General features: G+C 41.8%; 1 protein-coding gene across 1 annotated transcript in view; it reads right to left on the reverse strand.

Annotated features, from left to right (window-relative positions):
• The window catches only part of COL21A1 (collagen type XXI alpha 1 chain), a 113,815-nt gene extending 99,935 nt beyond the window's left edge, over positions 1–13,880 (reverse strand). Inside the window, exon 1 of the mRNA XM_089531143.1 lies at positions 13,791–13,880. The gene's annotated coding sequence lies outside the window, so the exon portion shown is untranslated. The remainder of the gene's footprint in view (positions 1–13,790) is intronic.
• Positions 13,881–16,476: the final 2,596 nt, after the last annotated feature.

Consider the following 16,476-nt stretch of genomic DNA (forward strand, 5'->3'; position numbering starts at 1 on the left):
ACAACCACATATATACTGTGCCCTGGAAATCATAACTTTAGCCTCACTTCCACCATACTCATCAGCCATGCTAGAGAGCCACCTGGTATTCCAACTCTCCCATCCCCCTCCAGCATGGTGTAGTGGTTTGAGCACTTAGACTATGACTCTGGAGATCAGGTTTTGAATCTCTGTTTGGCCATGGAAACTGACTGGGTGGCAATGACAAACTCTTCAATAAACTTGCCAAGAGAACCCTGTGATATGTTCACTTTAGGGTCACCATAAATCAGAACAACACACACAACATACCACCATCCTGCCCCTTGGGAAAGAGGGTTGTTTAGTGCTGGATGAGGAGAGCTAGTAAGCACACAAAATACCGGGAGTAAGAAGGAATCAAGAGAAATCATTGTCTTCTCTGTTTGGACAATGGTTTCTCTTGATTCTTTCTTTCTTCAGGCATTGTGTGTGCTCACTGTTGCTCCAGAAAAAAGACTGCTTAGAAGGTGGCACGGTCATGCAGTGCACAGCAGTCAACAAAAGGTTCATCAATAATAATGAACCAACGTTAAATAACTTCTGCACACATGCCTATAAACCAGCCAGTGTTAAGCACATGCTCACTGTACATGTACAGAATCTCATTCAACACTTTAATAAAGCCATAAGGGCAAATGTAACATGTAATATCCAAGCATTAGAAGCCACACAAATTTGTACACTGAACTAGATAATTACAAATTTTATTAACATCTTGCTAAGTACTCCAAATGAATGAATGATTCATTAATTACACTCAATCGTTCTGACAAGAAGCTTTCATGTTAATGAGAAATGATTCCTCAAGTTAAAAAAAATGTCTTTTTAAACTGTTTTGAACTGCTTTGAGTCCCAAAGTGGGAAAAAGTTAGTTGAGAAAAAGAGTAAGAATAAAAATAGGAATACCTGTGCAGAGGCCCTGGAAAAAACCTCTCCTCACAAATCCTGGTGCAGACTTAGGAATCACCAGAACACAACAGCTTGCAGCTTGCAAAAAGCAATCTAGGATCATTCTAACACTGTGAAATACCAATAACGTGGTTTTATTTTAAATCCCCAACTGTAATCTGTGGAAATTAAAACAGCCCAGATCCAATGTATGTAGCCTCCTCTTGGCTTCCACATCATATATAGTTTTCTCCTTCCAGCTTGAGACATTTATATCCATGTGGTTCATGGGCAATTGAAAAGGCACTGTGTGCTGAAGTTCCTTCATGTCCTTTTTGCTAGCTGATCTTCTCAATTCTAAAGCCAAAGCAGTATGATTTCAATGTTTTTCCAGTCTTCTCAAAGTATGTTAAAGGTCATTTAGATTAGCCTGTTATCCCAAGAGCAAGTTAACACTTCTCTCATGTTGCACTGTGACGTGAATCAGGCCATTACATTTGGCTTATGTACTGGAAACCGTTTTAAAATATCATTGAATTAATGAATGAAAGGACAGACTCTAGAAGGGTCTAAAGGACTAAATGTCTACTTTACTTCATTCACCATTTGGAGCATAGTAAAACTATACATACTTACAGAATAAGGAAACAACTAAGTACTCATCATTCATTATACATAACAGAAGTAAACAAGGCATGATCTAATGTTGTGACCAGCCTAGAAAGCAAAGTTTGATACAGAACATATTGCTTGTCATGACATGCTGAACATGATGGCAGAAGCACATAGCCAGCTTGCTAAGAACTAGGAGGCACCATTGATAATAGGTTTCTTTTCCCAGGACTTTAATGCAATCAGATAGATGTGTACAGCATCGTGCTGCTTAAGGAAGCCAGCTGTAAGCAAGATAATCCTGACTGAGGTCTTAAATAGTACATAGCCTGTGCACTTTCAGCCTCAGACTGAAACAGAACTCCAGTGTGCAAGTACAAATATAGTTTTATTTGTAATAAAAGGGTATCCCCATTCACACAGACATTCACTCACGTACACATACAAGAACTAAGGATATAAAAGATGGTAGCAAACAGCAGTGGAACGGATTGCAGAGGGTGATACGGTACTGTTTCCAGAAGTGGGGCTCCAATTGGGGGGCACTGTAAAATGAAATGGCTCAGCAGGTGCCTGTGGCCAGTGGCCAGCAATGCTGAGGAGTCAAGCAAGAAACTGACACACAGTCTGCCTAAACTTAAGTGAAACCAAACTGGGGTTCCTGAGCAGGCATATTTATAGGGCAAAGCATATCCCAGAGCAGATTTGTGGATTAAAATAAGGTTTCCAGAAGAGAAGAAAGAAATGGGAATGGCTGGACAATCAGTGCAAATCTCTCTGGACAATGGGATACTGCTTTCAGAGGGAAGTACAGCGCTCCTGCGTCATATGCGGGCACCTTTTACATGGCTTTCAGCTTATGCTGAAAGCTGTGACGGAAGTTAAATGGCGCGTCATGCACGACCTCCTTTTTTTTCAACGGGGCTCAAGCATACACACTCTTTGCCTTACGCGGAGCGGTCCGGAATGGATCCCGATGTAAGGCAAGGGTGCACTGTATTCTTAGTTTTTTGTTCATTTGTAAACACAAGGTCTATCACACACCATCACTTCTATCAATTAAGGGATTATGCATATTCCCATCTTGACTGATCTATCATTGGCTATGTGCTCATGAGCTTTCTCTATGCTGAGCCTCTCAGATATCCAAATACGGTCACAGATTTCCTTTTATGGCATGGCTAATATCGCACATTGGAGTCGCCCTCTTGGCTACACACCTCAAACATCCATTTTGATATCAAGGGCCAGACCTCAAGGTACCAATGGGAAACCAAATGAGTCACAATGAAATATGGACACATTATTAATTGGCTCTATTCCCCTGCTTCGAGAAAAGAGGATGAATGGGTTGGTAGAGAGTAAAGGGACTGAAAACAAACTACAGACAACTACTGAAGTCTGCAAAGCATGTTACCAAAGGTGGAATTAACACCATTGAAATGATATATTTTTTTCAAACAGAAGAAACTGAACTTTTATTCTTCATATGTTTCAACAGAGGCCACCAAGCCCACAGACTCCCTGTCTACAACAAGGGAAGTTCTTGTTGAGTGCCAACATTTGAAGCAACACAGAAGGTCTGTATTCCTAAATGCAGTTTGTTCTGGCAAATGATGCCAACTTTAAGATTACATTGTGCCAGACAAGAAGGGTAATTAGCCATTAAGAAGGCAAGGGAAAAATTGTAATCATAGCATAGGATACCCTGTCTTGATAAGCATGATTTACTGGCAAGTCATGTATACTGTATAGAGACTGAACATGCCAGAACTGCTAGTTCAAGATCTTGGCAGTAACAACCAATTAAGTCCATGCCTCCCTGGAAACGATGATTTCATACTGTGTACCAAAAAAAAAGAACCCATAGATATCATTTCTCCTTTTATCAAGGAACATGAGATCCCACTTTCCCTTTATAAACAAATCAAAGAAAACAAGATAATCAATGGGGAGGATGGGCACTGCAGACTCTTCCAAGAAAACTGACAACATGCTGGCCACACATTGTATGCACAATTTTATAAAAAAAGGCCTACTTTTAAAAAAATGAATACTTTGGACATTTGCACATTACAGAACTCAAAATCAACTAATTATTAACTTACTGGGAGAGCAGGTGTGCCCAGTACAAAAGATTCCTGGCATCTCTATTCAAACAATTACTGCATGTAGTAGTACTAGGGTATACTGCAGAGAGACAGAATGAGAGTGGGAGGGCAGAAGTGCAGGGGAATGTATTAGAGCTCTCTATAGCAGATAATTCTAAGTACCTCACCAAACTATAAATCCCAGTCTTCCAAAGGATGGAGCCATGGCAATGAAAGCTGAAATAAACTGGGATAAATGTACAGTGACAGTGCCCTCATAGATCTAACAGCTGTATTTCTTTCACTGTAACACACTCTGGATTCAGGTTTGTTCTTACTGTGTGCCTTCAAGTTGTTTCTGACTTATGGTGACCTTAAAGCAAACCTATCAAGGGGTTTTCCTGGCAAGATTTGTTCAGGGAAGGTTTACCCTGAGGCTGACAGTGTGGCATTCCCAAGGTTATCCCATGGTTTTCCATGGCTGAGCCACTCAGGGTACTATCTCCCTTATCCCAATCAACATGATTGCTGCTTATGCCCCTGAGTTGTGTCTCCCTCACAGCCCCTTTGCTATATGTAACATTTTGGTCACTCAGCAGTCTTTTGTTTTAGCCACGTTCCCCAGTTTTGATACGACCATAGCCATTTCTGTTTTCACAGCCTCCAGCTCTGCCTTTCCCCCCCAACACCACTTGCCTCTCCTGTCAAATGTGTCACAATTTGCCCTGACGGGAGGATGGCACAGAGGGGTGCACAAAGAGGAAAGGAAACCCTTAGGCAGGTGGGTATGGAGCAGCCCTTGCTCACAAGGACTCACATGGTCTCATCCTTTAGGAATGAAAAATGGAAGCACAAGTAATGGCTGTGGGATGAATGCTGTGAAATTAACAAAATGAAAATACTGCTTATTCCCTGGGTGGAAATTGTGGAGAATGAGAGCAAGCTGGGAGGTCAAGTGGGGGGGGGGGGGCTGAATGGAAAGCAAACCATACCCCTCCTGCCCCTTTGTAAAGCAGAGTAGGGCGGCTTGAGATGGCAGCTTTGGGTGGGGGACAGATGTTCTGAAGTGTTCTAAAATATACAATATATTTTAAACTCCTGTTCTCTTCACACGAAGAGACCCTAGTTCTTAGCAGTGTTCTTTTCTATAACACACAGATGGCCTAAACAGATGTATGTAACAAAACTATTTAGCAGGGCCTAAACTCATGTATAAGAAGAGCCAATCTCTGCCTATCTACAGGGATGTAATGACTTTCACGCAGATCTGTAACTTTCTGAAGCACTGAAAGACAGTTTTATGACTAGTAATACACAGTGTTCTAGAAACCTGAGAGGAACACAAATTGCTCTCTATGCCAGAAATCTGACATTTCTAAAGGTGGCAAATGCATTTTCATGTGTATTTTGGAGTTTATTTAAATTCAGCAAATAGTCCTTGCTTGGAAATATTAGAATAGTGGCCAGAAGAAGAAAATGGGTGGAGGAGCTTATTAAAATTACAATGGGCACACATACTGTGTATGCATAATTTAAAGTAAACTATATTTTGCTTTATGTTGCAAAGCTGTATCAGCCTATGTAGAGCAGGTCTCTACATTTTACTGAATGACAGCTCCCATCCTCCCTGACCAATGCCCATGCTGACTGAAGCTGATGGGAGGTAGAGTCTAACAACATCTGGTGGGTTAAGGTTCCCCACCATGAAGAGGAACTTTTAAGCATAACTCTATAACATTCCAATATATTTTAATTCTGGTACTGATTATGAAATTATAAACTCTCAAGGCGATAGTAACCAACTTATGGAGACTAGCGTATCTGTTACACATTAAACCTTGGCTATAGTGCAAGGACAGAAACATTTTAATAAATCAATCGATAAAACCCACAGAGAAAGGAACATTGTTGTTGTGGTTGTTGTGTGACTCCAAGTCATTTCTAATTTATGTCAATGTGAATGTTGGCAAGATTTCTTCAGAGGAGATTTGGTGATAATTCCAGAATTTAAGCCTCCAATTCTCATCAGCTCCCCCAGCATAGTCCATTTTACCTTATCCAGCTCTAAATGTACTATCATAAATTGCCCAAAGCCTGAATGTGAATAATTTCAGGTAGAATCAGATTGAATCAATGACAAAAATGTGAATCTTATTACAAAAACAACATATCATGAGTTCAGTGGTCATCTTGTCAGGGACGTAGCTAGGATTTTAGGAATAGGGGGGGTCCAGACTAAGTGCCACCATTATAATGGGGCTTGGGTGCGGCGGCGCAGCAGCACACACCATTCATTTTTCTTATGGAAGGGAGGGGGGTCTGGACCCCAAGAACCCCCCCCCCCCTTGGCTATGTCCCTGATCTTGTGAAGGTCACTGGAGCTGCAGTCCTATACAGATGAATGGCATTATTCTCACTGAAGATGATAGGAGTTATCTCTGTGTGGATCTATAGGATTACACTATGCAAATCCTCATATGTACCTTATTAGCATCTAAAATGATCAATTTTTTTTGCAAGTATATGCAAATTAAGATTCACCATCCTTGTAATAAGCATTTACAGTATGCCCTTTGTATCGGCTGGGGTTTGGTTGCAGGACCCACAGTGGATACCTACTGTATATACTCATCTATAAGGAAAGAAATTTATACCCAAAAATGACACCAAAATCCCAGGTTGACTTATATACGGGTCAGTATGGTAAAGTGATAGCAGCTCTTTCAGATTTCTCCACGCAGTTGGGATGGCAGTTTATTTCTCTCTTGCACCATGCAGAAAGAGTTCTGTGTGACTGATTGCTTTTAAACAGAGTCCCTCTCTTGCTCACTGTCTGGAGAGAGAAGGATGAAACAAAAGCTGAAAGCGAAAAGCATCAAGTTAGAGTCTCTCTTGCTACATGCACACATACAAACACTGAAGGAGCCTCCAAGTTTTACCCTTGACTTATTCACAGGTCATGGCAAAATCCATAATTTTGGCCCTTGACTTACACTTGAGGTAGACTTATTGTCAAGTATATACGGTAAATCCATAGATGCTTAAGTCCCATTATATACAGTGGCATGGTAAAAAGGTGTCTCTCGTATAAAATGGCAAAACCAAGGTTTGTTTTCTAGAATGTATATATATTTAAAATATTTTAAAGATCCACAACTTTAAAATATTTGAATTGATGGTTGAATCCGTGGATACAGAATCCCTAGATACAAAGGGTACACTTTATACAGCAAGTGTTCAAGTTAAATCATAATGATGCTGCTGCTGATGATGATCATAATCCGCTATCAGAAATGATAAAAATTGAACGTCTGGCTTGGAAAACATGTCATAATGGACACAATGCAAGACCTGATAAGAGGCTGGGGTTCTATCACATTTATTTTTCCCTTTCAAAAAATGAATGTGAAATTTATCTTGGCATACTTTTTAAATGTTCTCAAAACATCAAAGGGTTTTTTGAAACCTGAAAACCTCAACCACTAAACATTTCTTCATGGCAACAACATACAGTATGTGGATACCTAGTCAGAGACTAATCTATTTTTATGCATCATTTACTCTGCAAAAATAATGACTCGTTTTTACAATATTCATGAAGCATTCTGGAATGTTTCTTGTATGTTGCCAAAAAAACCATTTCATGAAATCTTTGATCTTATAGTACAAAATAGTATAATTTGGTATAATGGATGCATCTAGCCAACTGCATGCTATTTCTTTTCCTTCTTTTGTTCTCCTTATTCCATTTTGAACATCATAGAAAACCAACCTACACCTTGATGGAAATTGGATGTGGAATTTTTAATATTTGCAGTTTTGATACTTTCCCAAAGCAGTACCAACAGCGACTCTACTAAGGCTAGTTTCTCTCCTTGAGTTCTTAAAGGATAAGTATCGCCAGGACTTTATGATTCCATCAGCCAAAACCTGTTATGAATCTCTCAAACTGAAGAGGACACATTGCTGGCTGAGGAAGGTAATGTCAACGTAAGGGGATCATAGAACAGAATAATAGAGTTGGAAGAGACCATAAGGGCCATCCAGTCCAACCCCCTTGTCATGCAGGAAATCTCAATCAAAGAATCCCCGATAGGTGGCCATCCAGCCTCTGCTTAAAGACCTCCAATGAAGGAGATTGCATATAACCAATATCTTTCCAGCTTCAAAGTAGGAGTGGCAGTAAGTTTTAAAATTGCAACAGTACAGCCAACTAAGGTGCAACCTGCAGCCGCCTCTTTTCACGCCGGATTGGGACTGTGGTAACCGCATGCCACAGCCCCAATCTGGCCTTTCGAGGGTGCAAAAAAAAAAAAGAGTCGCAAAAAGTGGCTCCTTTTTGCACCCTTGAAAGGGTGCCAAAGCCGTGGTGGCACAGCTATACAGTCCTTCTTCAGTGCTGTGTCGTATGGACTCAGTGCACCATGTGGAACAGTGCACAGTGTCCTGGTGCCCTGGGGGTGGAATCATCATCTGGATGCAACACCCCAGCTCTGCCCCCAACTCTGCCCCCAGGCCAGCCTTTCAGGCCGGTCTGTACAGGGCCTAAACCATGTCAAAACACTGCTTTTCCAAATCCTGGAGAGCACAATAAAGTCTTACACCCTTCCAATCTACCCAAATGTGACTCTAAACTATCAAATACCTGTTCAGTAAAACATAAAAACCCAAATCTTAAAACTCATGATCACACTGTCTTGCACCAATATATAGGAGGGTTTTATTGAATACTTAAGCAAGTTTGACAGAATTTTCCTTCCAGAAACTTGGTGCTGTGATCATATTTATGTTAAACGCTTTGCATCTTATTGCCGCCCTTCATTTTCCAAAAATAGTACAGGAAGAACTAGCCAATATGCCACCAGAACATAAATCCACTGAAAATTACCTTTTACTCTGTTTTTTCCCCTTTAATAGACACTGGCAGCAGTATTTACAACCCAGATTCTTAGAGCTGGAAACGAGCAGTTGGTCCTCAATATCCACAGATTTTTTTTATCCATGAATTCAAGTATCCACAAATTGAAAATATTAAAAAAAAATCCAGAAAGCAAACTTTGATTTTGCCATTTTATATATGGGACACCATTTTACTAAGCCATGTGTTTAACGGGACTTGAGTATCCACGGATCTTGGTATCTACAGGGGGCCCTGGAACCAAACCTGAGTGAATATCAAGGGCCCACTCTACCACACAGGGAAGATCATAAGCCTTTGTTATTGTGGTGTGCCTTCAAATAATTTCCAACTAAGAAACAAAACTAGACACATGAGGCTAAGCTAATGTATGTACATATGCATGCTGGATTTAATGCACTAGATAGTAGGGATCTGCTTCAAATAAAATGTGAGGGCTTTCATTAATCAGAATTACTGTAAATTTGGTTTCTTCTTTTCAGGCATCTGTCAATCCAAGATCTTAGGGCACAGCATTAAAAGAAAGCCCATTTTGCCCTGACCTTGCCAATATAATTTTCCTCCCAAAGCTATATGGATGAATGTCTTGTCCTGTATTCTAAAGATTATGAAACTGCATATATGCCTGCCAGGATTCTATATACTTTCCCCCCAAGTTATATGTAGCCAAGGAACTCCCAAGCCCGGATTTTACAGATGTTGCAGAAATACACTATTAACCCAATACAGCTATCCCATGGCCTTTTTTTTCCACTCCAAGGCTGCCTGATGGAAGAATAGCAGCCATCTTTTTATTATTATTATTATTATTATTATTATTAATAGTAGTAGTAGTAGTAGTATCTCACTCTCTTTCCAAAACTGGGACCCTTGGTTTGTCTTTATAACCAAGGTCAACAAACTCCTTTTAATGCTTGCTAGTAATATAGGGCCCACAAGGCTCGACCCTACAATGTCAAGCTTTATTCACACTTGTAAGGCCTAGGCTTAATCTTCAGTTTGTGGTGAAACAAGATGGCCCTAGAGCAAGAGCAGACACTGAAGGGGAAGAGGAGCAAGTTCCCACCTTTCTCTACTTCCATCTACTTTGTAGGGGAAGGGGAAAATCTTTTTATAGAAAAATAAACCATTCTCTGTTCTGTTTATAGAAAAAAAATAAACCACTCTCTGATCTGTCCCACATTGACAAAAGTTCCTGCAGATCAAACCTACAACTTCTAGTATTATGTAAAACAAGACTGGTCTCCCGGTTTTTCAGGTCCTTGGCACTGTGTCCTCTACTGCACCATGAACCTTATCTTACCATGGTGCCTTTTAAGTTGCAGACAGTTACACACAATGCACTGGAACATTCCAAGGATTTTGGGGTGAAATGAGATAAGCAGCAGTGGACAAGTGAGCACGTGTGTAAGTGGGTTGGAGAGATGGAAGGAAGCTTCTTCCTGGGATCCCCAGATGGACCACTCTGGGTGGCACCAACCCTAGTGATCTGACGAGTTGAGAAAGCTGCAGAAAAGGGCGATCAAAATTATCAGGCGCTCAAACAATTCCCTACATGGATGGGTTACAATATCCAGTGCCGTTATTTGTTGGTCTACAGACAAACAAGGGAGAACAAACATGACAGGTTTATAAAATTACAAAAGATGGAGATTTCTTCTCCCACCTTCATAAGGCCAGTACTGAGAATAATCCAACCAAACGGAATCGTTGCAGATTCAAGGACTGACAAGAGGAAGTACTGTACTTCTTCACATCATTAACTTCAAACTGTTAAACTGTGGGGAATTCACTGGCACAAGAAAAGAATGATGGCTGCCAACTAAGATGTCTTGAAAGGCAGATTAGGCAAATTCATGAAGAAGTGTAGTGGTATAAATGAAACCTATTGGGTGACCCTGGGCAAATCACATGCTCTCAGCCTCATGGGAAGGCAATGGCAAACCTCTTCTGAACAAATCTTGCCAAGAAAACCCCATGATCAGTCTTGGCAAGAAAATCCCATGATAGACTTAGGGTCGCCATAGATCAGAAATGACTTGAAGGCACACAGCAGCAGCAGCAACAAAACAATAAATTCCTGCTTTATTGTAATGGCTGTTTACTATGTGCAAGATCAGAGGTAATGAGCTTCTGGATGCAAGCTTCTGGGAAACAAGGGCGGAAGATACTTGCTGTCCTCGTGTCTTGCTTGTGTGCTTACCTACAGGCATCTGGCTCGCTGACCATGACAAAATCAAAATACTGGATTGGACAGACCACTGGTGTCATATAACAGTACATTTTATGCTCTTACAGATACTAAATCATTTTGCTCTTAGTGAAATAGAGTAGAGACAGATATATTATGAGAGTTGGAGGGTCACTTTAACCTCCTCTGGACTCTTGGCAGAACCCAATGGCATATTTACCAGTAACAGAAAGGCAACCAGGAGTAATTTCTGCTTACTTCAAGATGGGTTGAGGGGGTTGTGCTATTTTTGAGTGAGGGTCTCCAAGATAACTTTTTACAGCCCCCTGGACTCTATTTTTGGGGGGCTACAAAAGTGCTTGTTCTGCTGAATTGGGTTCTCTCACACCAATTTTTTTTTAAAAATCAGGGACTAGGGGCCAGGGTCAAGAGCCATGCATGATTCCCCCAGTGGCTGCACATGGCCTGTAGGCTGTGTGGTTCACATCCCTGGATTAAAGCCAAACAAAGGCCATTGTGCTGCCACTTCCAGCCAAAGTGGTTCTTCAGTACAGCATGAGGAGACTGGTTACCTTGTCCCAGAATACATATACACTGATACATACACTTTTCTTGGGATGGAAGCAAAGTGGAAAATGGGCTATCCAGCTTACTTTGGCACATAAGCCTCTCTTATTGTACTACAGTGTTCAGGCTCTAGAGTGGGAATACAACCTAAGCGGGAAATATTGATCTTCTTTTGAAAGACTCCAGGCTTTTTTGGCTACCATCATTCCACCACCTTCCCACAATTATCACTTTAATTGTAAGAGACTCAGAACTCCATGCAGGTTTTTCCAAGCCCCAAAATCCAAAAGTCTGTCTTCTGTTGTATAAATGTGACAAGAAACTAGTCAGCATGATTGAATCGTTGTCATCTTCTTCTCCATTTGGAAGATCTTCTTTTACGCCACTGAGATCACAACAACATAAATACTTGAAGTCCTTTTAGCCTTCAAAAAGTTGTTAGACTTTACAGTGACTTACTCAAGCAGGCCCTTTTCAGTCCAAACCACAAGGACTCTGTTCCATGTGGCAATCCATATAGCCTACGCACCACACAGATCCAGGACGTTGCCACCACAAATCAGAGTTTGGAGAGTGTTCAGTGGCATGGCAAAATATACATGGCAACCATCAACACACAGCTGGCTTGCCATACGAAGCAATCACCATAAAGGTTTGAATTTCAAATTTCAAACCACCACCATGTGCTCCCTTTTTTGTGGGAATCAAGTGCTTCATCGGGTCCATGAACTGAGCCACATCTCACATTAAGACAAGCAAAATACATAGTAGGAACATGCCATGGCATTTCAAAAAGAATGATACAGTAACACACAATGTTCCCATTTCACTGTTTTACAATGAGAGCCAGAGCCAAGATTTCTTTATTCAAATTTCTCACATATAGACAGCCAACTTTCTATATTTCCCTTCAACTTCATCCAGGTATCCCTAAGATGAACAGCAGAGCTCCTTAAAGATTTTAAAATTATCCCCATAACTGGCTTGACACCTACACCTGTCATTTCACACAGAATACTTTTTCTGTTCATCACAAGCCACCTCAAGACAATTCTGTACAACTAAACTGCCATAGTCAATATTTATGCAGCCCACCCTTGAGCCAAGTTCTTTCCAGTCCTATATCTTATCAGTACCCAACACAACTTTTTACAAAGGACAACGCTAAGGCTGAGAGAGAGCAAGTTATTTCAGGCTGTCTTCCTACCAGACTCTGCATGTAGCAGAATAAAAGCCTTCCCCACCTTACTGCCAATAAACAGGTGTGAGTTCAGATTACACAGCTACACCAACAAAATGTAGAAGGGGATGCAATTCCCTGATGCTGACACGAATTCATATTTTAAGAAAAGCCCTTCCACACTTTTAAAGAAACAGTGATCTCATCACATTCTTGCACTTGGCTACAATACTAAGGAGCACTGGGGAATTAAAAGTCACACATTATTACCAACACAACCAGCCAAAGACAGGCCAAAGCCTGAAAGCCCACATCCATTCATCAAAGGTTGCAATCACTCAGTGGAATTGACTGTCCAATAAAATGTGGACAGAATTGGTTTGCAGGTCCCTGGCACACAGTCAAAATAATGTAAAGGCTCCCAACACTGAAATATCCTATCTAAGTGATAATAATGCCTAAGGAAAGAAATCCCACTCAGCCATGAAAAAACACTCAGTGACCTTGGGCCGGTCACACTCTCTCAGCCTCAGAGGATGGCCATAGTAAACCCCCTTTGACAAAACTTGCCAAGAATACCCTATGATAGGTTCATCCTATGGTCCACCATAAGTTTAAAATGACTTGGAGACAGAGAACAATTATAATAACAAAGATATCAAAGGCATAGCTGTGTTAGTCTGGAACCTCAGTATGCATAGGGATCTTGCAACACCTTTGAGACTCACAAGAAAGAAGTTAGTAGCCTGAGCTTTGGTAGACTTAAGCCAACTTGTTTGGAAATAGACACAAGTCTAGAAAGCTCATGCTACCAACTTCTTTCTTTAGTCTCAAAGGTGTTACAAGACCCCTTCGCATAATAACAAAGAAAGAAACGTGAACAAAGGAAGCAGGAATCCCAACATGATTGATAAACAGATAATAGACAGATAGATATAAAACAGATAGATAGATAGATAGATAGATAGATAGATAGATAACAGATAGATAGATAGATAGATAGATAGATAGATAGATAGATAGATAGTAGAAGATGGATGGATGGCTAGATAGATAGATAGATAGATAGATAATGGAAAGATGGCAGATAGATAGATGGATGGATAGATAGATGACAGACAGGTGGTCTCCTTCTGCAAGATGATCCCCTTCGGCCCCTCTGACTTCTGCACCCATCTGCTCCCCCCCCCCCCAGCATTCCCAAGCGCCAGGCTGAATGAAGAGAGGAATGAAGGCTGGGGAGAGCAGAGCCTTTCTTCCTTCTGCAGCTGCCCCTCTCCCTCCCTTCCTCCTTCCCTGCCTGAAGTGCCCTGTGTCTCCTACCTGCTTCAGTTTGGCCAGAGAGCAGAGAGCTGCCCAGGGCTCTCTGTCTGCTGCAAAATCCCCAAATCCAAGTGGAACTCAGGAGGAGAAAGAGGCTGGAGCAGAAGAGCAGCAGAGAGCCAAGATGAAGGCGCGCGAGGAGGAGGAGAGCAGGAGCCCCAGCAGCAGCAGGAGGAGGAGGAGGAGGAGGAGGAATGCTCTTCTGCCTCAGAGCCAGGCGTCTCCTCTTCTTCTCCCCCCAAAAGAAGCCCAGCTCCTGCCTTGGAACTGGGAGGGGAGGAAAGGGGAGGTCAGCCTGTCTCTTCCCTCCCCTGCGGTTTTGGCCAGCCTTGGTCTCCAGGGCCCTTGCTTGGGGGCTGGCAGTGGGAGGAAAGGGAAGCCCTGCAAGGAGGGGGGGGATGGGGGCCTGGGGATGGAGAGGGAGATGGAGAGAAGGGCCAGGGGACCACAGGCCCTCCTTGCCCAGGACCTGCCCTCCATTTCAACCTCCTCTCCTGGAGGACTTCCAACAGGACCTCCATTTGGAGCCTCATTCAAAGAAGCACAGGTTTACGCTTCCATTAATTAGTCCTCATTACCACTTACAATAATAATAATAATAATAATAATAATAATAAATAGCAGTTTGCGATCCGAATCGATGGATTGGTTCGACAGCGGAGCATGGCTTCCGCAACATTTGCCCCCTGTAAAATAACACACCTGTGGTTCATATTTGCAAACAAATCGGTTGAAAAAAGGACCCACTCCAGCCAGCTGAAGGGCGGGTTTAAACCGATTCCTGAACAGCATCAGGTTCACACGCTTGCACAGAATCAGTTTCTCAAAAAAGATGCGGAAAACAACAGCGTCAAAATGACGCGGGTTAAATGGGTCTGGCACATGGCCCTCCCTCTCCAAATCGCTTCAGCCAATCAATTCAAGTGGGAGCCAGGGTCATTTGAACTGGTTCAACCCAATTCGCAATCTGGTTTAAAAGGTAGTGGGAATCAGGCCTAAGTGTTTTTAAGCTTTGAGTTGGTCATGTCCTCCATTTTCCCTCAAGGAAATTTGCAGTGAGGACATCTGGCCACCTTGGCTGGGGAGGCATTATCCCCCACAGCTTTTGTTATGGCTGTAGTTGGGGCAGAGGAACAGCTGGAAAGGGAATTGTTGTTGTTGGACAGTTGTTGTTTTGTGCCTCTTGTGTCACTCAGGTTGCATCCACACTGCTGAAATGATCCAGTTTGACACCACTTTGATTGCCATGGCTCAGTGCTGTGGGATCCTGGGGATAGTTTTGGGATTCATTTGGCCGTCTCTGTCAGAGCGCTGGTGCCACAGTGAACTACAAATCCCAGAATTCCACAGCACTGAGTGACATCAAACCCGATTATTTCTGCACTGCCAATGCAGCCGTGTGTGTGTGTGCGTTGGGTGCCTTCAAATCATTTCCAACTCATGGCATCCCTAAGATTAACCTATCCTGGGGTTTTCTTGGCAAGATTTGTTCAGAGGAGGTTTGCTGTTGCCTTCCCCTGAGGCTGAGAGAGTGTGATTTGCCAAAGGTCACCAGTGGGTTTTATTCAAAGCACTACAATTCTCAATGGGAAGTCAAAGGCTTTCATGACCGGCATCCATAGTTTTTTGTGTGTTTTTCAGGCTATGTTCTCTGAAGATGCCAGCCACAGATGCTGGTGAAACATCAGGAACAAACCCTTCTAGAACATGGCCACAGAGCCTGAAAAACCCATAAAAAACTGTTGGTCCAATGATGGTAAATCATAAAATATAACAATAATAATAATAGGTTTTATTATTATATTATATGGGAGAAGTGGAGTAAAAACCTGGGTATAAAAAACAAGAAGTGACTACCAATCAAATATTTAAATAAAGATATCAATGAAGACTTTGGAAAGATAAAGATCAAGGGATTTAAAATAATTGGAGACTTATATGATTCAACAGGGGCACAAATACAGGAAGAAAAATTAACTATATTAATTGGAAATCAATACTGGATTCAAATGAAAGGGATAATAAAATTATTAGATGAAATACAGGTGCGTTACAGACCGCCGCTTTGCGGCGGTCTGTTGGCACTGCTGTTTGCTCCGCGAGGGAGCCGCAGCAGCCAAACCGTGCGACTCCCGCGTGGAGCAAAAAAGAAGCTCCAAAATGGAGCTTCTTCCTGCGGTGCAGTTATGACGCTGTGAGGCGGCAATGGTGCACTCGCAACGTCATAAGTGCTGCATGACGTGCAGACGCACAGTGTCCGCTACGTCAATATGGCGGCGGCCGTGTGGAATGGCCGCTGCCATATTGTACGTATTCACTACGTAGTAGGGTTAGGGGGGTGCGGAAGCACCGCCCCTTCCTAACCCTAATACGTAGTGAATACGTACTTTATGGCTGTTTCTAACCCGCCACAGTTGAATATTTTAGATCAGAATGAATTGCTAGAAGAAATAATTTTTAAAAATTAGAGAAAATTCATAAGATTATGTTACTAACCCAATTTAGAATGATAGAGGGACTGACAATGAACTGGGGAAAAGATTTATTGATTGATACAGACAAAATTAAAATTTGGCTACAAGAAATTGTTAATATTAAAAATGCAAATGTCAAAGAACAACAAATGAAAATGATTGGAAAATGGTACAGGACACCACATCAATTAGCATTTATAAATGATAAATTT

Source organism: Sceloporus occidentalis, unplaced genomic scaffold, assembly GCF_023333645.1.
Source record: "Sceloporus occidentalis isolate IW3139 unplaced genomic scaffold, rSceOcc1.0.p SCAF_6, whole genome shotgun sequence".
NCBI lineage: Eukaryota > Metazoa > Chordata > Lepidosauria > Squamata > Phrynosomatidae > Sceloporus > Sceloporus occidentalis.